Source organism: Perca fluviatilis, chromosome 18 (assembly GCF_010015445.1).
Source record: "Perca fluviatilis chromosome 18, GENO_Pfluv_1.0, whole genome shotgun sequence".
NCBI lineage: Eukaryota > Metazoa > Chordata > Actinopteri > Perciformes > Percidae > Perca > Perca fluviatilis.
In genome coordinates this window covers 13,766,598-13,791,248 of record NC_053129.1, presented here as the reverse complement: position 1 = coordinate 13,791,248, position 24,651 = coordinate 13,766,598, and the positions used below count along the sequence as shown (strand labels likewise).

General features: G+C 41.7%; 1 protein-coding gene across 3 annotated transcripts in view; it reads left to right on the top strand.

The window, feature by feature from the left end:
* The window catches only part of LOC120546185 (kelch-like protein 29), a 222,850-nt gene that overhangs the window by 10,912 nt on the left and 187,287 nt on the right, over positions 1-24,651 (top strand). Inside the window, exon 2 of one of the 3 annotated variants that reach the window (XM_039780954.1) lies at positions 725-793. The exons of 1 other annotated variant lie outside the window; for it this stretch is intronic. The gene's annotated coding sequence lies outside the window, so the exon portion shown is untranslated. Of the gene's footprint in view, positions 1-724; positions 799-24,651 lie in introns of all 3 variants that reach the window. One more of the 3 variants, XM_039780957.1, reaches the window with a different exon arrangement.

The window sequence follows — 24,651 nt, the reverse complement described above, 5'->3', positions numbered from 1 at the left end:
CATAATTTAAAGTCATAAAGGATGGAGGTCTACCATGATTCTTTTTCACATTTTTTTTTTGTTTTTGATTCTGAACAAGACTCTTTCATACTCAGACAGACGCACTCAAAGAGCGAGATGTGGTGACTTCCAAAGGCTGCCACTGCAGAGGAGTCAGATGATGGCTGTTTTTTTTTGTTTTTTTTTACGAACACCAGTGCTGTTGTTGGGTTCGACAATGAGGGCCTTTGAAGTGTCATCTCTAATGCGGACCCTCTCCTTTGTCGTCATCTTAAAAAGAGGAGAGCCTTCTGTTTTGCATGTAATTGTAGTATATATATATCTTTTTATTTTTTCATTTTCACTCAGGGATTCATTTGCTACCAATTCCTGGGGCCTTGAGTTTGACCTTTTCCGCTGCCGAATTATCCGACGTTAACCTCTGATGTGGTCTCAGGACAGTTGAAGAGGTATTGATAGGTTCTTCACTGTAGGGTATGTCCCTGTGGAGTCATCTTTCTGTTCTCCAGACCAAAGATTACACTAATAAATCTCTTGATGCAGATTGTTCCACACTTGAATGGGTTGTTCTTTTGAGTGAAGGGATGCCAGATTTTTTTTCTTTCCTCCTAATTCATTAACAGATGGCGAGCGCAAGAATATTAGGGCCAGATTTATAGACGTTTTCATTTCATTTGTGTTTTTAAAGCCTCACCATATTCACCAACTGTTATTGTTTCTGCAGGTGTAGACGGCAATACTCAAAAGATCTAATTTGTCTGTGATGAGCATCCCCATCCACCAGAGACCAAAGGTACGGTAAGATATGAAAAGCTCATTATCTTATGTCCCAATAGGCATTTTATTATGCCAAAGGCAAACCACACATCGTGATACAAAATCAAAATAAAATATGAGTCAGTTTTCCCAAAGAAAATCATTTTTTGTTATTGTTTTTATCCAAAGAATAATAAACTGAACTCTAGTATAACCTGACAAATACCACTTTTTCAATCTTAACGTGCAGCTCTTGATCCTTTTTGATATAGCTTATTTGTGCGTAAGTGTACATGTTGTGTGGTGTTGGCCTGGTGTAGTGGGGGGTTGATCGTCTGGAATTATTTGATATATGGCGTCATTAATTCTGCTAGACTTCCCTGCCGTGTCCAGAAAATTAGCTATGTCTGTCTTTGTTTCTTCTCCCGCAAAGACCTCGCAATTCTGTCAGCATGCGAAACCAAACCGGTCTCCAAGCAATTATAAGGTTAGAGTCTGATCTCGGGTCATTGAGAGATAGGATTACTCCTGGACCACGGGACCCCAGGAATGTACAGACCCCTCCCATGGTCTGCTCACCGCTGATGAAATAGAATTGAATTAATGGGGTTGCCCACTGTGAGGACTGATTAGAACGACATACTGCCTTTGAACCATGAGCGAGGTGACCAGGCGCGGGTGCCACAGGCGCATGGGGGTGGGTTGGGGTTTGTGTATTTGTGTGTGTGTGTGTGTGTGTGTGTGTGTGTGTGTGTGTGTCCGTCCTGGGTCAGTGCATCACTGACGAGCAGGAGTCATTATGTGTGCTCTTTGCTGGGGTTCAACCCTCACTGGGGGGCTTCAGGTGTAAAATCATTGTGTGCTGTTTGGTTTGTGTGTGTACCGTGGCCTATGTGGTCCAAAGCTGTGGTGGTCCGTGCTGTGCCCAGCTCTCACCGTTTGGCAAATTAACTGTAGTGCTGCATACATTCTGAAAGTCACACCTGCAGCAGCTTGTGTTATCTACTCTGAACCATAGCGGTTACATTTTTTGTGATGCTGTAGTGCGTCATGTGTTGAAGTGAAATAATAAAACTCATAAACTCCAAATAGTTTCTTTACCACTGGTATTTACCACTTTGTTGGTTCAAGCGCAAATTCTTGTGGTAAAATGACAAATTTATGAAGTGTACGAGTTGATGAGGCGCACTTGAGCATAACAGGCCTTTGTGCACCAGGGTGTCTTTACCTCCGCTATTAAGGCACCAGCATACTCCAAGAACAAGTGCTTGTCAGATGGTCGAACATCTTTTGGCCGTCAGATTTGGTGACGCTGCGTCCAACAACTTCTGTAACTTTCCAAACCGACAACCCAACATTAGCACGCACATCACATCAGCGATTAGCCAGGTGTATGGGGCAAGGTTTGAACCTCTCTCATGCTCTCTTTTTTTTTTTTTTTTTTTCCATTCTTTACACATCTAATTATGTCACTTTTTGTGTGCACCCGAGCGCAACTCTGTGCTTTCCTTTTAAAGACTTTCTTAAAGTTGCTATCCCCATATTTAAGTGATTACCGTATGTTGTCGCTTTTTGATTACCGAAAGCTTTTCACCCTGACTTTAAGTGTGGCTGTCCGGAACGACCATAATCCCTTTTTGTCTTTTAACGACACTTCGTACAAGCTAGTTCTTTGAGCATACCCCGACACGTAGCCTGCAAGTTGTGAGTATCCACAAACTAATCCCACTTTAACAGTAATGCAACAAAAAATCCTCTCAAACTCAAATGTATTATGACATAAAATAAAAGGTTCTAAGTTATTATTTTGGTCTTGAATTGCTGCTCTGTATTATAATAAATCCATTATGGAGAGTTTCAGCTGATTTATAACAACGGCATGGCATGGCTCTGATTCTTTTTGCACTTGCAGTGGATATCACAAGAAAGGTGTTTAAACTTTTAAGGGTCCACTATTTGAAACTGCATTCCACCCATCTACTCGCTAATGTAAAATGTCTGTGGGAATATCTTATGGCCAGTGGTTACCACCGCCGGCTATAAGGTGTCTCCATCAGTCTCTGTATACCCATAAAGCTCAGAGTGGTTTGGGGTTTTTCCATTAGTTGGTATGACTGTTCTTACTCCAAACATACTGCACCACATTTTACTTGGAATAGGACACAGACTTGCATTTTCACGCAGCCTTGGTGTGGTTATTTGTTGCAGAGCCAGGTTTTGAATGCTTCTGTTCTCATTTTAACTAAAAAAAAGAGAGTGATCCAGAGTTTATTCAAACCACTTCAGACATTCTTGGTGAGAATGTGCCCTGAATCGACACAGCAGAGTGTGAGAACAAGAAGAAAGAATAATAATCGTTTCAGTATTAAAAACAATGACAAAATTCAAATGATCCAAAATACCTCACTGCCTGCCCAGCCTGCCTTCCGATTTTAAGCTTGAACACGACACAATACATCTTTTTTTTTTTTTTACCTTGGAAAAGTAATGGTCATCATCACCCTTGTTTGCCCAGCAGTGTGCTGTTTACATTGGGCCCCCAGACGGTAAGCTGGAGCTGTCTGCCAGAATCATTCTCAAGGCCACCTCGAGTAATGATAGATGACAAGCTTCTGCGAGGAGGAAAAGAGGTCTCCTGGTAGCACGCAGAGCTACTCAAACAGAGGTGCCATCAGCTGGCAGCCTACCTGCTGCACTAGTTGTGGAGGAGGGTTGGGGGGCAGGGGGGGATAAAAGACCAGAGGGGACTCTGGCTGCAGCACCTAATGAGAGAGAAAGCTACATCTCTTCTGTTGAGGAGTGCAGTAAATGATAGCGGGACGTGTGCAGCGGCTCCTTCTTGTCAGTGAATACTAATATAACCGAGTGGTCACCTTTTTTGTAGCCGAACAAGAACTTCCAGTTTTGTGCTGGTCTGTGGCACTAACTTTGACTTTGTACTGCGCATTTTTATGGTTATTAATTTTATATCTCCTATTTCTATCTGCAGCCATTTTGTTAAGCACCTGTTTGGGTGCGCTCTCTGGAACAGTGGGTGCAGTGGCAGCAGGGCATGCCATATCATATGCCATACCAACCAAGACAAAATGGGGGGGGGGGGGAATGGTGTTCCTTACCTTTTTGATACCTGTAACTGGGGAACTCTGGGAACCATGAGTATCCATAGCACAATTTGTGCAAATCTGGCCATTCATTTGGCTGATGAAGACAATGGGATGCTGTTGAAAGCTAGTAAGTCGAAAGGGTCCAAGAATTCATTTTGATTCTCAAATCCGGCCACTAGTTTTCACTCTACTAGAGCTGCAAGTAATGATTATTTTCATCGGCAGATGACTTTCTCAATCGATTTCCTTGTTCAGTCTAAAATGTCCGAAAATGGTGGCAAATGTTGTTTCCAGTTTCCCAGACTCCAAGGTGACGTCTTCAAATGTCGTGTTTTTGCAACCATAAGTCGAAAATCCAAATATATTCTGTTTACAATTTAATTAAACATAGAAAAATCTTCAAAAAGCATTGGACAAAATATTAGTGTTAATGAGTTTACAAATAATTCGCTTTGACATAATCTGGCCAATAGTTTCTGAGAGATTTTTCTCTGAACCAATAATAATACATTTGCATGTAGCACTCTATATCTGGTAGTTAGTAGTAGTAGTAGTAGTAGTAGTAGTAGTAGTAGTAGTAGTAGTCATTGTCGTCGTCGTCATGTTGCCTATAGCCATTATTAGTAATTAGTAACTGTGTTTTCTATTACACTGATATTTGATAACATGGAATTACTATAGGTTTATTTTTTGCATTTTAAGAATACATTATCTGTCTTGATGAAATACAATGATACATAATAATAGGTTGTGCTTCTGCACACATGTGCCTCTACCTAATGGAAGATCCTGCTGTGAGGGGATAAAGATATTAAAATGCACTCTCCTGTTAATTTTAAGCCAGTCACGTGTCCTCTCCCACTGCCAACTTATCGTGTAAAAACACTTCTTTAAAAAACCTGACTTTGAGTCTGCTTGAGGATAGGTCTCCACCTACCACCATTATTAAGACTAGGGAGCCTTCACCAGCTGACAAAGGGGGAAAAAGAAGGGCATTTATCTGGACAGAGCAGTAAAGTATTTAGCTGTGGAGACAGACAATGATGTGGGTAGTTCTGGGTATGTACTGTAAGTGATGTCACTAATGACGTGACCTCTGACCTGGCCACTATGAGGTGAATGTCTGATATTGCAATTAGGTGTGCAGGAAGGAGGGAGAGCAGAAAGCAGGGAGCAAGGTCATGCTTTCCACAAGCTGCTCGCAGCCCTCACAGCGCACAGCCACTGCCTTAATGATAAAAATGGCATCCTCCCTTTTTTTTATTTGTCGGGCACACGGGGGATCCCATTGACATGCCGTAACCAGACCATAACAGAGGCGGAACAGAGACCCACATGCGTAAACACAGGCCGCAGTTTGCGCTGTCTTATATTCTTGTCACATAAATGGCAAGGCATTGTCTCCCGCTCGCCCCTTGGGGTGATTAAGACGTAAGGCACCACAGGGGGTCGGCCCATGGTTAAAGGGGCATGGAATCCTAAGAGGCCGACACACTCAGACACACACATACGCACAGCGGGGGTTTTAGCATGGCATCTTATCAAGGCCATTGAGGCTAATATCTGTGAATGGGGCATGCTGGCACTTTCAGCCACGCTATCAGTGTTATCTCTTTTCCTTAAAATGCCCCTGGGGCCCGCACAGCGTAAACCCATCATAAGAGAGAGGGAAAGTATGTATCTACTTTAAGTGTCCTCACAAGAGAGTGGAGAAGTGAAATAAGGGCAATACTCCTACGTTCCAAGTCATTTAAGTCCAACTGTCAGATCATGCTTTGCTCAAAAGATAAAACTTCTCTCATTCGCAGTTGAAAAGGTTCAACGCTACCTGCTTTGGCTCAATGATGTCAGCATCACATGCTTGGTGATTTATTTTTATTTTTTTATTTTTAATAAGCTCCTCCTGTGCAGTGTTTCAAATAGCACATTGTAAATAGTCTACAAAAAGCCCATTGCATTTATTACAGCTTCATTATAAGCTTTCCAACATGAAAAACCCCACTATCTTTTAACTAGTCTAAAAATGTCACCTGGCCTTCCACTGAAAAGAACTCTGTTTTAACCCGGTGTGCTATTTTGTTTAAACAGAAAACCTCACTGAAATTTAAAAAGGTATCTCAATACTGTAGTGTCAGACCAGGATAGGCAGCAGTGACATTGGGAAAAAAAGTGACATCCAAAACAAAAAACAAAAAATACAGGTGTCACATTGATTTTATGTAAAAATGTCAGCTGCAATTTATTTATAGAGCCATGAGCTGAAGAAATACCGGGCTTTACAAAGCTACGACTGCATGGAAAAAAATCATTCAAATCCAACAGTCAGACGCGGACAAAAACGAGCTTTACCGGCATTGTATTTGTTTTGTGAAAGGCCCCTTTTTGATTTTTATTCCAATAGCTGTCCATCCATCCATCCATCTATTCATCTGCCAAATCCTGTCAGCCATGGTTTGCCTGAGCCTTCTGTTGCCAAACCTTCACTTCCCCTTTTGGTGAAGATGTCCTGCAGCCCGAGGATATCAAGCAGCAGGGCTTTACCATGTCAGGGCATACAGTACGTCTGTCATGTCAGCTGTCTTACTTAAGAATACCTACCACCTGAGCCTTCCCTTGTGCTTGGCCTCCATCCTAGTGATGGTGTATTGCTTTTTATGCTAGGTATCTGGCTATGGAGAGGCGTTATGGCGTGACCCATATATCAAAGCTTAGAGTGTGTCATTAGTTGGCTTGCTATTGTAAGATACAGTAGTTATCACAGCACATAAGGTATATTGTTTCACTTAATGTCTCGAGCCGCACTCAACTGGAGCATGGATATGAAACTGTGTGTGCTTCAGGAACAGAGTTGTAGGTAATTTCATCTTTGCAGAACATTATATTGTATTATATTACACCCCCACACACACACACACACACACACACACTCACACACTCACACACTCTACAGAAGCTAGTGTAAAAAAAAAAAAAAAAAAAGTGTTATTCCAGCCAATAACGCACTGTTTTGTATTATTGTAACCTTCGCAATGATGCTGACACCATGCACATATAAAACGGAGCCTACACACTGCATTATGCAATATCTGAGCTTCATAAAAAAAAAAAACCCAGAACTTATTGCTGCTCCTTCCTCTTTGTTGCTCACTGAACTTGGCCGGACATTTAACATTTTCAGCCGACTCAAGCTGTTTGGTAACAAAAAATGTGATTTCCTCTCCTTGTGCCTTCTGGGTGGAGCTGTTGCACGGCGCAGCGGCTTCCTGTCCAGCATCAGTTTAAGAACCCGCTGCCATTGTGAATAGCCACGGTCCACCTGCTCCAGCCCCGGCCACGTTTACAAAGATGCATTTGAAAGGAAGCAATTTCCATGCCTGATATGAAAACTCCTTTTTAACCTGTAAATTGCATCGCCGCTCTGTTCTCGGCTGAAATTAATTTACCGACAGGCAGTCTCATCAAAGAATTCAGATGTACCTTCTTATCATCTGTGGTCAGTGGGTCCGCGTGAACATTTTTCTCTGAATTAATTGCCAGCATCATCTGCCAAATTTTTATTTGGATATCTCCCTAATGTTGACATAAGCCTTAATGGCCATCTGCAGAGTGCAACTCATTATGGCCCATATCTCTGTCCCTACATATGTATGAGACGCCTCAGATGTTTAATGGCGTTTTCCACTGCTGTTCACAAGCGTGAACTACGCTGCCAAGGTTGGCGTGCATGATTTTTTTTTCTGCTCGAGGCAGAGAAAAACTAAAACTGCATTTTCCACTTAAACAGAGACTCAAGAGGCTGCTGTCATTTATCTGAATGGTTATTGCAGAAGTCTTTCAGCGGAGATGAGAGAGCTAATACAGACCTTAAGTAATTGAGAGATTACCGACATGCGACAGGTCATTTGCAGTTATGCATTTAGCTGAATCCTTGTTGATAAAGATTGGTTCTTCATCTTCTATCTGGTCTTAATGATATAGTCAGAAGGCTTTGTCGGTAACCGCACCTCTTGATCCCATGTTGTGCATTTGCTCAACGCACAAGACTATTCAAAGGATCTTCATGCATTTTTATAGACATGTGTAGTGCAGATGTCAAAGCATCTCTACAGGGGGCTCAGCAGAGGTTACCCCATACTTGTAAACGTGCATTCCTGCACCATATGTTTTTTTTTTTTTCTCAACTCTGCGCCCAAAGCGTCTTCCAAAATCCTTGCATATCGCTCAGACAAAAACAAATTTCAGTTTTAACTCCCACTGCTTACTAAAATAATCAAAATTGACAACAGCTTTGCCGCTCATACAGCTCCAGTTTTTCCCTCCAAGTTAGTGTACTGAAAAACGAAGCAGACATTTGTGTTTATAAAAGAAAAACACTATGGCAAAGGGAGCCCGAGCAGGAAAACGGCGCAGTGTCCAGTGAGTGCCTAGCTAGGCGTGTTGTCTGGAGTGTACTCGAGTAATGAGCGGCTGTTCTTGGCTTTGGAGAGCAGTTGAAGCCCTCTTCCATACATGCTGACCTTGTGTGGCGAGACGAGCTGATGAAAGAAAAACAAATACTGTAGGTCAGTAAATATAGTCCATCAAAACTCCTGCGTCTCCCTGTGCAGTTGTCTGGCAGGTGTTGATGCAACCTGCGGATTCTTTTTAATGCATTGATTTGAGTCTGCAGAATGTAAGAGCATCCAGTATGCATTCACTTGAGTCTGTCCCAAACCTTCTTCTCTGCCATTTTATCTCATCATGTCACTTATGTTCCACACAGCTGTTCTGTAAGTCTACCTCTCGTGCTTTTGTCAAACTTACACCCACCCACTGAGATCAGATTAAAGCAGACATGTCGAACACAACACCACTGAGTCGCACGCCTGGAGCAAAGCATGCTGGGATGGAACGAGGCATACAGCACGCTGCTCTGTGACAGCTGTATGGGCCGGTGATTTAAGTGGCGCCGTCTCCTGTAATTGCTGTAAATCTAATTTAGATGTATGGTCCGTGGGGTGTTTTAATGCAGCCATACTGTAATATCTTTTTATGAGATTTCCCATAATCTTGTTTTCTCTGCGATTGTTGCTGCACATATGTCGTTCTCTATTTTCTCACCATGCTTGGTTTGGCGAGGAGTTTTCCTCACACCTGTAATTAAAAAAAACTCATATTGGCTGACGTCTCTCCTCGTCTCCATCAGCTTTAAGCAGTGGTGGACCTTTAGATACTGTTTTTTTAGATAATGTTTACGAATTCAACATTTTGAGATCTAGGATGTCCCAAGTCCGACTGAAAGATCATACCTGAGCCAATCAAGGCCAATGGTTTAATCATCATCTGAAAGTCCAGTCATATTCTGGTCCTTTGTTTATGTCCACTCACTGTATTTCTCTGTCTACACCAGCTCTCATGTTTCTGGTGCAAACTGACATTTCCTGCAACTTGTTGCATTTTAAAATGTTAACAACTGTTTAAAAAACTTCAGTGGGGAAACCATTTTGAAGTGGACCACTTGTAATGTCTACAAAGGAATCTTTCCTCGAAGCAGTGGTAAGCTAAGAGCTGTGTTTGGGGTAATCCTGAGATTCAGACAGTGTCGGTATATTTGTAACCCTGTAATACAGGCTATTTTTCTTCATGCAAAGCTATTTAATTACAAAGCATTATCATAATATTAAGTACTTGAAGTGTGCACTGTGGAGCACTGAATATAAACTGTATAAGCATATGAACAAAAGTGGTGGAATACATCAGAATTTATAAAAGTCTACTCCTTAAACTCGTAATTAACTGAATTTTTCTAGAGTAAATTAACTTGCATGTCTGGCCTCCATCTTTGTCACATCAGAAGTTTAGTTTGCCTTACTTTACCCCAAATATTATCATTTTTTCATCCCCATGGCAAAAACATGGTTTTTGACAAGTTTTTGAGGTAGAAGTTACACTTCTCTATCACCTCTGTGGAATTAAGTTTTTGCCATGCCTGGAGTGATTTCGGCACATCTAAGCAAATGGTCACCATCCTGTGAGCCTCGGGCCCTTTCCCCTTACATCGCACCCGTGCCATCTGCACTTTCTTCTACCCACCAATTCAGCCACTTCTGGGCTGAGAGGGTCTCTTGTTTTGGTTGTGAAAAATCAATAGCCATCACAGAAGGGAGCGAAACAGAGAGAGTGAGGGAGGCAGGGAGACAGACTGCTATCCCTGTCAGTCTGACCCTGCCTGACGGCTGTCATCTCCCTTAATTGCTTTGCTAATATCATCCCCACTCAGCCTGGATCTAGGTCAGCAAGGCCTCTCTGCTGGAGCTGACTGGAGGCTGTCCTCCATGATCTCTCCCTCGCTTTGCCTTTTTTAAATTTTTCCCCTTCAGGGCCATCTCAATTAGAATAAAAACATACAGTAGGAATATGAGAAAGATACATTGTTACATTGTTCTGAGATGACCCCGGTTTGGATTAATTCAATCAAAAACCCTGGCAGTAGATAATCATTTATGCACCCTGCTCTATTCTGGGATAGGAAATAGGCTTGCCAGAATTAACCTTTATATTTCCCTCAGGTGACGCAAGATCTGCTTTTTCTTTTTCTTTGTCTACCATCTCTCTGCTGTTTGCACCTTCAGGTCAGACTACGAAACTTCTTAGTAACTGAGAGGCTTAACATTAATAACTGCAGCAAAAAACAACTGTTTGCTGTTTGTTTTATGTTAGTTTAGATAATTAAGATGGTAGAATCAGTCATTTCTGTTAGAGTCACCCAGTGGTTTCATCAAAACAAGGCTTAGCGAGACAGAAATGACTATAAATTAAATGCAGTTGACACAGTACGGATGAACTATTACTGCTGTCATTTAGGCAGGGTAAGGTTGTTTTCGCTGTAATCGGTAACTTTTATGCATAACCATTTAGCATTTTAAAAAAAGCCTGTTTGTTGGCCAAGGATGGGCAGGATGTTATGTCAGAAATGCAGAATCAGCAGCAGCCCTCTGTTTCTGTTCCTTCAAAGTGATGCTTTAATAGAATAGATGTACGGAAACCATTTTAACAACGAGAAGTCTGAGACCGACTTCAATCTTGTGTCAGTAAATGTTAAAAAATCCTAAGGGGGTCATGATAATTACGCTGTGGAACATTTGTTTTTCGGTCTGAATTTCTCAAATGTGTCATCTCTTTTCTCCTTCGCTCATTTAAAGCTTAATAAAGTCTGGAAAGCCAACTGCATCCGAGGTACCGTTCCAAACAAACTGAAGAATTTACTGATTTGAGACAGAACACCACAATTATTATTTCTTTTTATATCAAGTATGTTAGCAACCGAGAAATTTCTGAGATGAAACTTAATTTTCCCTTCCAACTTTACTTGGCAAATTCCGCTGGCTAAAGGAAGTAGGCACAGTGGAGTCTGTGTTTCTTGGGGAGAGGGAGAGAAGATTATGCGAGTGTTTCAGATGAAGCACAGACCAGCTGTTTTCTGCCTCAGGGAAAATGGCAATATTTTGTGAGTGTGTTATAGTTTAATATTTTTCGTCTCTCCATTTGTCCAGTGTAGCTTGTATTTCTGCATACCTGTCTCACCTTTTAATAATAGTTTGAATAGAAATACACATTATATATGTCTTAAAACGAATACTACAGTAGAACAGTAGTTTTGGGATCATGAATAGATATGACCAAATCTGCCCAGCAACCAGGGCCCAAACTCATACTGTCACACTTGAACACAACAAACAAATAGATTAATAATGGAGAGATCCATTAGAAAAAGCAGTTCTCGTCACTGGGGTGTGTGAAAACTCGGCCATCTTGGCTGCAGCTTCTCTGTTGTTTACATCTACAGTCGTAGCTACAGGCAGCCATTTTAAACAAGGTAGCAAAGCACGGACGGGGAATGAGGGGCTAGTAATTGTGTCAGCGGCACAGCTCTAAACCAGCCAAGACCTCATACTTTCCCCTGCTCCCGCTTTAATGGAGCATGTAAGGGCCAAGGTGTGCTGCCCCGGCCGTCAGCCTAGGCTCTGTTCAAATGGCCTCCCGTCCTTCTGTGAGAGGCACTGTGGAACAATAAGCCGAAGGTGGAGAAGCTGGAGAAGGCATTAGTGTAAGACCCTTCCTACAGGTCGCCATTTCAGCCTCACTGCCCTCCGTTTGCTTCCACAATAAGATTTCTCTTTTCATGACCTATTACGATAGCAATAACCCCGTCTTGTGCCTCAAGTTGTATTGTGGAAATTCAGCGTAAATGTACAACTGATGCCTAGGTGTAGCATTCACACCTTCAGGTGTGAATGAGCATTAATAATAATAATAATAATAATAATAATAATAATAATAATAATAATAATAATAATAATAATACATTTTATTTGGTGGACGCCTTTCTAAATATACAAGGACATCTTACATGTTTAAAAGGGCATAAATGAAGTAAATAGATTAAAAAACATGTTTGCCTGGTCTCAAAGGGAGGGATCTGCCAAGTTTTTGGTGGACTGTAGGCCTGCATGATAATAGAAAAAACTGACCTTGTGATGTTTTTTTCTCCTGCAATATATAAATTGCAGTATGAAAAAAGACAGGATGACAAAATAGCTCTATTTGGAAATAATAAACTACTATTCTCGACTACTGCGGTGATTTTGTAGGGGAGTGCATCTACATTAAAAATGAAAAAGGAACTTTTCTAATGTGAACCATTCTTTGTTGAACTTGAATGCTTTACAAACACCAAAGCAAGTAAACACTGCATGTGACTACTCTTCTGAAGTGATTTTTGGAGAGGGAAATTAGGTAGAAATACACGGGTTGATTGACATGACACCATTGTATTCATATAATACCATCAATCAAGGCTAAAGTCAGTGATATTAATAATGTGTGCACGTTGCTTCCTCTAAATTTCAGGTTGTGGTCGACTATCGGGGCCTGCTTGTTTGTTAAATAAATTGATTGGTGGTTCGCTGTGCATGCAGACCTGCATGTCACACACTAGCAACAAACTGTGTATCCAAGAACACTTAAATCAGTGTAAATTACGTTCTATCAGCCCCAGACTGCTGTTGTAGATTAGTTTCGTTTCCAGCGTCGCGGTTCCGAACGGTAAAGTTGGTTGGGACAGACGCCTTGTTTCTTTAGGCTAACTATATTAGCTTTAGCCTGGCTGGTAGCAGCTTTCTGCGGTGAAAAATGGCCGGGAGATGCCGTGATTACATTGCATTAATCAGGTGATTTGCAGCATACAAAACACGCTACTGTATCTTCACTACCCACTGAAAAGCATTGTGCATCACTGTGTCAGCGGCACCTGCTACTTACGGTACTTTTCTACACAGGGAGAGCCTCACTTCCCATAACGAACCCCGTCGGACTAACGTTACGTCACATTCACACGTTGCCCACGTGACTACCTTTCTTAGAGGGGAAGGGTAGGCCGGTAACAATCATGTAAAAGGAGAACGGTGAAAGATTTCTCTTCCATCAAGCAGCAAAAAAGTTTTAGCGTCAACATCGCAAAGTCCTGCGAGGAGACTATCGCGCGTGCGCACATTGCGATGTAGACGATGAAACAAAATATTGTGCAGCCCTAGTGGGCTGTAATCCTGTGTCTGTTGGCCCACAGTCGCAGATTCCAAACGAAGCTTCCTTTTTATAAAGAGTGAAGGTCCAGCTGTCACCCAAACTGTTTGGTTTGGAGGATCTTGGGAGCTGAATGGAAGCAGACCCTCTGGGTAGCACAAGGCCTGTTGTTTTGGAACTGCTATTGGTGGGAATAATGCCCAGATTTCACAAATCTGTGGTATCGCTGTTCAAAACCACATCCAGGCTTGGTAGGCTACTAATAAGCGTTTGACTCAGAAAGACACATTTCTCATTGACCGTTTCTCTGCTTGCTCTATGGCTGCGTTTTCTACAAAGTCTACAAGTTATTTGCTGATGATATCAGAATTTTCCCTTGATTACAAATACCAAGTTTGTTATCTATTTAAATATACTGAACTATGATACCCATTTTAAGCAAGTCAGAACAGGAAGTATTTGAAGAAATTTGTAGCTACGTTGACCATGGGGGGCTTTGCTGTTGGTTGTGTGTTCTTCTTTGTCAATCCTGTAAGAAAATGTTAGCTTGTGGTTGAAGCAGTTTTTTTGGACCGTGAAACACACATTCAAAGTATTAGGGCGGTACCGAAGACCACTTTTGGAGCTTCGAAGCTTCGGTACTTATCCACAGCGAATATTCAAAGCTTTGGAGGCAGCTGTGGGGGGGAGTCAATATTTCCGACTGCCCGTGAAGGCAGCAGAGAAAGCGAGAGTTATGAATGGCCGTACTATCTTTTACCTTTTATCAAATTGAATAAAAATGACACCAGGCTGCTACAGTATAACCTTACAGATCTCTACAAACTTCACACTGCTCGCTTATAACTCAACTTTTCTCCGTTCTTGGCTGAGATGGATGACATAGCGCTGCATGAATTAGCCAGCGGATAGTTGACATTTAACTCACGTTAGCGGCTTAATATAGACAAAACACTATAGTGAATTTCAGCCTGCATGCATGTTTTTTTTCAAAAAATATTTGAATCCCAAAATTGAAAATCGAATACCTACTCACTGAACGAATATTCAAATATTTGGATCCATCTCTAGAAAGTCTCGAACAGAGCTGTTGTTAAACACACACCCCAATTCCAATGAAGTTGGGACGTTGTGTAAAACGTAAATAAAAACAGAATACAATGATTTGCAAATCCTTTTCAACTTATTTTCAATTGAATACATTACAAAGACAAGATATCGAATGTTCAAACTGCTACACTTTATTGTTTTTCTGCAAATATTCACTTTGGATTTGATGCCTGCAATGTGTTCGAAAAAAGCTGGGACAGGGGCAACAAGGAAAGTTGAGGAATGCTCAAAAAACACCTGTTTGGAACATTCCACAGGTGAACAGGTTAATTGGAAAGAGGTGAGCGTCATGATTGGGTATTAAAAGGCTCCAAAAGGCTTAGTCGTTCACAAGCAAGGACGGGGCGAGGTTCCACCCTCTTTAGACTTTCATTTGGGCTTTCTTGACTTTGTTCTCTCAACTTTCAATTTCTGTATGCACACGGCCCCACAGTTTCGTGTCCTTTTTATTTTGAATGGCGGTGGCGTTTACCCATGCTAATTAGGATCAACTGGCACGCGCTTTGAATTTACGACGACAATGGGATTTATCACAGGTGTGGTCAATTCTACGCTTTAAGAACCTGGCATGAATCTGAAGTAGACCTTTCTTAGGACATTTCTCAAGAAAAAACTTTGAAGATATTGGTGAATTAGGCCCATGACTTCGAATGGTGTGTTATTTATTAATTTATAGATAATGTTTTGGTCAAAGCTTGAGACTTGGAATGTATTTGCCTCAAGGTCAAGTCTTTATGTCAAGTAATGCGCACGGCAGTCAAAATTCAAATCAAGTCCTATTTTTTTGTTTCTAATCTACATCTCTGGTATTGAGAAAAAATATCCTTTGCAGGACAATTAAAACGGTAATGAATCTTGTCTTACTGCAACAGTTTTGCGCCAAGAAGACTGCAGAGAGCAGAAATCCAGGAAAATGTGCAGGTGCTTCCAACACATTGTTTTATCGCGGTCTACTCTGTGCCCGGCCAGCAAGCAGGCTCGGTTGTGTTCTCATGTCGATTAGCCAAAGCGTGTCTGGTGGCGCTACTTTAGCCACTCACTCTGGAGCACCATCTGCAGCTCGCTGCCTCAGTGTTTGCCTCACACTCCCAATCCTATTCAGATGTGAATGCCAAAACAATCAGATAGGAAGACATTGACATGAATACTCTGAGGTTGAATTTGTGAGTCAAATTCACCCCTTTGCTTCCCTGGATCCCGGTAAACAGATTTTGAAATTGATCTTGTTGAGTGGCGTCTTCTTTGCCATGCAAGGCCACAGCCTCACAGGGGAAAATAAACAGCGGTATCTAGAAGTGAAGATGATGACTATAAGACTATATTAGGATGATCTTTCCATTGCTTTTCAAATGGCTTCATTTATTTTTTGGAGCCTGGATTGGTCTGTGTATATTATATATGTGCACACGTTCAACATCGGCGATTGACTCCCATCAGTCTGTAGATAGGAGTCGCTTCACCCACAAAAGTGTGTAAAAAGGAAAGAGGCAGGTTTTTATTTTCTTATTAAAAGGCCCTAACCCAGCAACCCACATTTTTTCTTATTTTGTTTGGTGCTTATTCAGGCAATTCTGTGTTCCCTAGCTCACGTCAAACTCAGGCCCATGTGCTTGTAAATACTTAAAGCATGAAAGGCAAAATGAAATTGCTTCAATCAATCCTTGATCATTTTTATATGGAGAGCTGTGGGGAAAGGGTAGATAAAATGGAATAGTTAATTGTGTTTTACGATGATAAAATTACTGTTTATTTACATGGAGCAAACGCAATTTCGCGGATGTTGTTATGTTTAAAAAAAGTATCTTACTTCTTAACATAAAAGTCGACCTCCTTAGAAATCCTTTACATAATTTTGTCAGAGAATATCAATTTGAGCCTGTCAGTGGCAAAACAAGCACTTTTGTGAAGGTAAATACAAGCTGGACAATTGCCCTATTAACTTACATTGTAGCTTGTTTCGCTGCTGCCGACTGCAGCGATCTCGCTTAACCCTGGATCAATGTCAAAGATTGTTGTTCCCATCAGTCACTTACACACAAAAACATGGGAAAATAGGGTCCAGGTTGAAAAAAACAGTAGTTACCATTTAACTTGAAGCACCATTGTGCCTTATAACAGCCTCAAAGAACTGCTAGCATGGCTGTAGCCTACTGTACATGTCTTTTTAATTTATCAGTAATAATTTACCTCCAGCTTAAAATACTGACCTTCAGCTATTTTTCATGTTATACTTTATTTATTAGATTTTCAGTTTCCTTCCTGCACCATTTACTAAAATATATAGAGGCATTCCCCTTGAAAAAAATAACCAATAATGGTTTTTTAGACTGAATACAAAATTAAGAGAACATGTAATACCAGGAGTCAATCAGCATTCCAAATCACATTCTCTACCTTATGTGTCACAGAAGTTGTTGAAATAATGAGGTTTTGTATTTTTATTCTCACCTTGCATCCCCTAGATTTGATTTACTGTGCCTGTTTAATATTGCAACAACAATACATCCATGCAATGACCCCTAACTTCTTACATTTTAATGTGACTTGCGACCCAGACAGAGAAGTTAATTCAATGTGATATTTAATAAATGAACAACAGGACGGTTCTTTTTTCCCCCCCAAAAGTCTTCAGGTCATGTTGGATAGATGTGTCTCAAATTACATTTTATGATTGGGCTAATTGAAGTGGCCAGTCATTTTAATGTCTGTGGCAGGCGGCTTTACTACCTCCTTTGAGGCGAACGGGGAGAGAGTCACATCGTGGAAGGACAAGCAGTTTCCTTCATTACTCAAGTCCTCAGCCTAATCTCATTTTCTACTTGCGACCAGTCAAACAACCTTTTACATTTGGTGAAGTTTCAGGTCTCACAGGCAGTTTTCAATTAGAAAGGGGCGGAGAATGAAGACATTACATTTCTGTGTCTTATTAACCTGAAGGTTGAATCCAAAGCCATGCCATTTATTGCTTTTTAAAAGCCTTGGGTATATAACGTCTTACATTTCTTTATAGATTTGGGACACATATTAGATTAAGGAACCAAAACGTGGAAGCCAGGAACTCTTAACTGTTCATAATAACTAATTAGAGATTCTGCTAAATTGTGTTTTGTTTATCACATAATTAATTACCACCATCACATTATAGCTTGTCTTTACAACAGCAGTCCATAGACTTGTCCGTTCTTGCTTTGAGCAGCTGTGTTGCTTTAGTTTCCCCATGGTTGTGATTTGATATGAGATTCACCAGACAATTTCCAGTTTATTACTGCTGTGTCCAGGCAGTCCCTGATAAGATTAACCAATGTCTATGAATCATTGCTGGAGAGTATTTGAGGCGCCGGTCAGCGGCTGAACAAGAGCGGCACAGTGCCCTTGTGACATGAGCAACACTTGACCGAGACTTCCCCTGACTGCTGGTGCAGGACCACTATGAGGACGACGTCTTTCTGTTCGGGTATTGGCCGAGGTTTGGATTGAGTGCATGGGTGTGATGATCCCTGGTCTGTGGAGAAGGCGGTGATGTGCCTGTGGGGAAAACGCTCTCCGGCCCCAAACCCAATTTCCACTAAAAGATTGAGGAGGCTAACATGCTCTGGGCAAGGCGGCACTGAACTCTTTTTCTTTTCTCGTCTTGTCTTGTAATCGCATCAGGCTTTTAATTCTTTCATAAACTAGTCTCAGACCCTTTTTTTTTTTTCTTTTCTTTTTTTTCTCATCATTTCATGAAGAGAAGGGAGATGAGGGAGCATGTAATTGCCGCTTTGGTCCCCGGAAATCTCGGCAGCATGCTGCATTTTTAGAGTCTTTTGTTTTTACCATAATGCTTCTGGTAATTGTGCGAAGGGAGGTGTTGACTTTGACTGATTGTTTACCCTTCCAACACTTGAACACATGTGCATCCACATACTGAGAGTTAATGAATTATGTATTGGTGCGCTGGAAACCAACAAATCAATATAAAATGTCTAGCTTCAGTATTGACCAGAAATGTAGCACACAGTGGCCATCAGGAAGAAATCACATTGAGGTACACAGTATGAGTTATTAATGGCTAAATGTGTTGCATGCAAACTTGTTTCTTCAGAGTGCGCTACATGGAGTTTGATATGTATTTGTTCACCTTGCACTGAAGTGATGGTGAGCTGCTCTAATCCACTTATTTATATATATATATATATGGATGGACGGACATCAGATCTGTCCGTGTTTACATCATGCTCGTCTTGTCTCTGTCAGCTCGGCTTTGCACACCTAATCCTGACAGGTGAAAGTGTTGTTTGTGCAGTCTGTGTGGGCTGTTGCCTGTGATACAGATAAACTGTCTTAAATCAATAAGCTTTCAGCGCCACACTGCCCATGCGCACAGTTCCCCACCTTTTTTACCTTGAAAAGGTCGGAGCGGCCTGGTATTTTAATTCCTCATTGTTTAGTGTGGGTCGTGTCCAGCTCTAATGATGTGGCTGGGAACACCACCAACACCAGCAGCAGCAGCAGCAGCAGCAGCAGCAGCAGCAGCACCAACAGCAGGCCTTTTCTCTCCTTTTTGATTGGCTCTGAGATTTCTTGGAAGATGGATGGTTCCAACGTCCTTGACTGGTTTGCAATACGCGCTGCCATCCCCTCCCTCTATCCTGCATTTGGAATCACTGTTCTCCGTTTGATGGCAGGCAATTACAGGAGATTGTTTTTCTTTTGTTGTACACGCTGGTCGGCACAGTGCCCATTTTCTTCTTGGAAAGCAGTGCCCTTTTCTTCTACTTGACAGACGCACATAGCTTGAAGATGAGCAGGATTTGACTGAGCAAGCACAGAGATTGAGTAAATTGAGTCAAACATGTATAGAATTAGTGGTCTTTGCAGTGTGAGAACTTTAAACGTTCTAAAAGAATAATAATCGTTTATATTGGTGGTTGGGTGTCTTGTGATGTCTTTTTTTTTTTTTTTTTAACTACTACTTGTTGCAGAGTTGTCATGAGGAATACATATTTCCATAGCCTGAAGAAACAGAAACAATTTCACATCACTATTGTTTATTTGCTGTAAGAAGGCGATAATGGTGCAACTTACCCAGAATAGTTCAGCCAATTACGCAGGTTATTCAGATTTGATAAGAACCCTTCTTCTAATTAAAAATAACTTTTATATTTAGAAAATATAATTAAATCTGTATTGAATCCAAACAAACAATGATGAGTTTAACCTGGAGCTTGTGCTTGTCATTTCATGTTTAAGATATTTCCTAATCTTAACCATATCAGTTTTGCTAATAAAATTAGACCGCTGTTCTGGCACTCCCATCCTCTGGTCGCTTTTATTAAGTCAGGAGATATGAAGAGCGGAGAATGTGTGAGAGAGCTGATGTTAAGCAGTAATGAGTGATGGCAGAATGAGAGGTATGGAAAGCTGGAGGAGAATGACCTTGGCATTCACATGTGAAGATATAATAATAATCAGCATGAGCTCCCAGCACTCAGCAGCAGCATGCCCCTGATGACTGCGCTGCAAACAATGAGCTTCACTGACACAGGGGAGTGTGTGACAGAGATGTGCTTCACTTTCTTCTCTTTTCTGTGTACAATGCAGACCCTGCAAGACTTTGCCAGTGAAGGGGCTGCTCATTAAAGAAGTATTTTACTGCTGGAAGGAGGATCTTTTCATAAAACTATGCAGTAGAATGGCGCCAACATTTTAGAAACTGTGCTACATGACCAGAGAAAACAGAGAAAATAAGCTGTAATATTCCCTTTCGCTCAAAAGGTAGAAAACCTACAACTACAGTACCAGAATGCACTGCACCGCACATTAATATAATACAAAGTTGGTTTAATATCTGCAAAGTATCCCTTTTAAAAATGGCCACTGCACCATCACCAAATAACATCCCAGACTAAAGCTGTTCCTGTGATGGATGTTTACAGTAATAGCACATTAGATTCCCACACTAATAAATCATTTGTGCTCAGTTTGGGGTGTGTGGGGGCGGGGGCTCATAACAAGTGTGATTTGTTTGGGATTTTTTATTTATTTTTTTTATATTGAAAAAGCGCGGATGCAGGATGTTAACAGTGGGAATATAGACGTCATGGCGCTCCGCAGCGTTAGTAGTCACCCCAACAGTCTTGGTGATATTCAGCAGTTGGAAATGGCATTTCTGACATTCACTGAGTAAGAATAATATATTCACCTCAGCTGGCTCATGTAGCCCTCACCATAGCAGGCAGCTGCTGTAAAGGCACCAAGCATTCTCACACTGTCAACAACTTGCTGCATGATTTTATTAGCAAAGATTGGAGTGGATAGCCAGCGATACAGGGGTCATGCTTTATTTTCGATGCTTAGATAGTTGTTGTTTTTTTATCTTAGATATACTGTATATAATATACACAGTGTTTTCACACTTTAACATTTGTGATGTTTTTGTCTTTCCTTTTATCGCACTGCACCAAGGTTTAACCCACGCCAGAATGCCGCGAAGATGTGGCAGTAGGCTATTACTTTCTGACATATTGCAATGCACATGCCATTTAACATTTCATTCAAATGATGTACAGGGATGCGTTACCACATTCAGCTTGTCACAAAGAGCGTTTCCTTTTAATATTTTCTGTTCCTCACGCTGTATTAGATGACAAAATGGCAACCGCTGCCATTCACGTGGTGCTGATGTGGAAGCCTGATGCCCAAAGTTTTTATTTACTGTCGGCATGCAGCTTGAAGAGTGCAACGCAACCACCACCTAGAGCCGTGGGAGCGGAAAACAGCTGATCACCTTCAGCCCCATAGATGTACTGGAATCCTACAGCTGCAGCATAGCCTTCAGGGACACATCCTTAATGATTATACCAGTGGTTTGATCCCATGCATACTTTTACAAAACATAGCATACATTAAAGTTTTTGGATTGATTCTCCTCCTTCCGGGGAGCCGTTGGATTCCGTTGGTTTCAAATTTGAAAATCAACTCGCAGACTTAAACTTAGCTAGAAATAAGTAATCCATCACAGTGAACTTTTCATCGCCGTTAGTGTTTGCCAAAGTTACCTCTTCACTCTCTCTGTCCTACTCGATCATTTAGAACTCTCTCTCAGCTATGCCTCAGGACTCCTATCCATTCATAGGTATTCCTGCTCCGCTCTGTTATCCTCTCAGTCTAAAATCTGAGAGCCAACTCTTTCCAGGTTTGCTTTATCCCTTTGTGTAAGCATTAAGCTGCCGTTCCTCTCACTTACGTAGGTGAATTACATGGATACAGTTCCCTTGATTAGCCCAGTTAGCAGCATGTTTAATGCAGTTTAATGCAACCCTTCCTTGTGCTGACACTGATGCCGACATCCAACCACCACCTTCCCTGCCACGCCAGCAGGTCAAGTGTCCAAATCCACATTGCATCTTTTACAATGTCCTACGCTCCTTTCTCCTCTGGTTTTGATTTTTCCGACAACATGAATGCAGCGTTTTTCAGCAGCCGGGTCTTATGTGTCAGATATTGTGTGTCCTTGATCACACGCCAACAAGGAGAGTTTTCAAAGTGGTCCCTGCTCTCAATTGCATTATTATCACACAACAATAGCATAGCTTTGGCTTGGCTCACTGTGATGGATGGCCTATCCCAAGCAAGGTTCAGGGCTGTGCAGTTAGATCTTTGTAGTGAATTGAAGTAAATGTAAACTAAATAGCTCCCTGAAAGATAGAAAATCAGTGTGAGGCTTTGGCAAGTGCTTGCCAAAATTTTTTATTTGTAGTTCGGGCAAAAGCGAGCTTAATCACCAGTATGAGCCTTTAACTACCAAATGTAAGTGGGGATACAGAATACCTTTGCACATTTGAAAATAGATATTTTAGTCAAAAAAACAAGCACACTTATTAGGAATACAGAGGAGAGAAAATAAATGGGGTTTGTAGTTGATTTTGAGAGATGATTCAGACTTAGATAATACAGTTCTCTCCTCTCCACTGCCCAACAACTGCTGCTGCAGATTCCCTGCCGTGCTTGAAGGACGTCGGAGCCCCATGCGAAATCCACCCTCTTCTCTCCCATCCCTCCTGCCTGATCACCCTGCAATTAGTGAACTCCCACATTTAATCATCGCCTTGATAGATGCTGAGGCCTGGAAGAAAAAAATAGAAGAGCGAGAAGGTGAAGATGGGAGTATTGCTTCCATCTCTGGCTCCACCGTGCTACTGTAGAGCTGTGATTGAGTTGGCCAATCAGCGCTTGCCAGGCTGCTGTATTGGAGTAGATTGAAGGAGAGCAAGTACGAGTAAGAAAAAGAGAGACCAATAGAGGTTGATTGCACTCGCAGCTCAAGAGAGTGCAGCCTATTGTATTTACAAGCCTAAGCATGTATGCATGCGCTCTCCTCTCCCCTCCATCCCCGCTCCTCCACCCGAGGATTGAGAAGGCATGTAGCGCTGCGTCCACAGAGGGTTCTCAGCACCACCGTGCATTTTACCGCTTGTAAAGCAATCATTTCCATCCCCACTTCCCCCCCCCCTCCACCCCACCCCACCCCACCCTCCGGCTGCTGGGACTGCTGAGTCAGCTCACCTTCATATGGAGAGTGGCTCCTTCAACCGAGACGTTATTGATTTGCCCCTGTTTGTAAGGGGGAAACGTTCCCAAACCTCTCAGGCCAATTTTCCTGCGCTGCACAGCCGGGAGCACCGCTGGGCATTGGATTGAGAGGAGAGAAAAACATACACATTGCTACCATCACACACATGTAGCGCACAGACAGTCGCACATGCGTTAAGAAACATTATTAAGCGTTAGATTGGAGCAAAAAACACCATGAAAACCAACACAATTACATACATGGATACAGATGCACATCCCCACAAAAATACAGAAACCCACACAGTAGTGTTTGAGTGGTGCATCAGTCATTGGGCAGCAGCTGTGTGAATGCTGACCTCATGTGTGTGGTGAACACATGACAACCACGATATTTTAGTGACTTCTGTAGCACATTCATATATATACAGTATATAGTTTTGTTTTTCAGACTAGCATGCTGTGAACTAAAGTGTTTAAGATCTGTTCATTACAACATAAGCTTCATACTAAGGCAGCAGATTCTCTTTCTCTCCTACCTCTAATTTCCTTCCACCTCTACCATACTGGTGGGAGTATTCACACACTCACACACACACACGCACGCACGCACGCACGCACACACACACACACACACACACTCTGAGTCACCAAGAGCACATTTCACTAGAGCACACACTTTACTTCAGTGTGGGCCCGAGCCAGTGAGCTACATCATTGCTTCATTTGGATCAAACTCCAGAGCTCAGGAGTCATTTATCTACATAGTGTGTGTGTGTGTGTGTGTGTGTGTGTGTGTGTGTGTGTGTGTGTGTGTGTGTGTGTGTGTGTGTGTGTGTGTGTGTGTGTGTGTGTGTGTGTGTGTGTGTGTGTGTGTGTGTGTGTGTGTGTGTGTGTGTGTCTGTCTAACCTTCAGGCATCCCACTCTTCGCCACTGGGAGAAATCAATGCGTGTAGAACAAAGAGAAAACCCCCTCTAACTTCACCAAGGTAGAGATTTGAATAATTTATTGGTTATTCGTCCGCCATAGACAATTCATCAATGTGCAGACATTACGGGGGAACGTTGTGCTTTTTTTTCCAGTTTTGTGTGGACACATTTTTGTAGTTTAGTCTTTTTTTTTTTTTTTTGTGTTTTTTTTTCTTCTCATCCGCTAGATAAGATCTATGATGAGTGTACTTTGAAAACATTGAAGTAGTTGCTGTGTATACTGTAGCAGACAAATCCATAATTGCCTTTGTGGAAAAAAAAAAGATTAGAAACTGGGAAAGAGATGTGAACAGTTTTTAAAAGGAGGGGCTTTACTGTGCTCTCATACTGCCCAATTTGCGCATTTATTTATTTGCCAATAGTTGCATGCCCTGGTATTGTACCTGATAATTCAGTTTTTAAACCAAGCTGCATTACCACCTCTTTTTGTTGCATTGCACATTCTTCTTTATTTGCCTAAAAGAAGTGCGGTGGTGCTTGCCAAAGGAAGAGCACGCCTATAAAAAAATGTCAGGGAGATTTAGACAGCTGCAAAATTCATGAGGTGGACGTTTGCTATTATCAGCATGTCTGTGT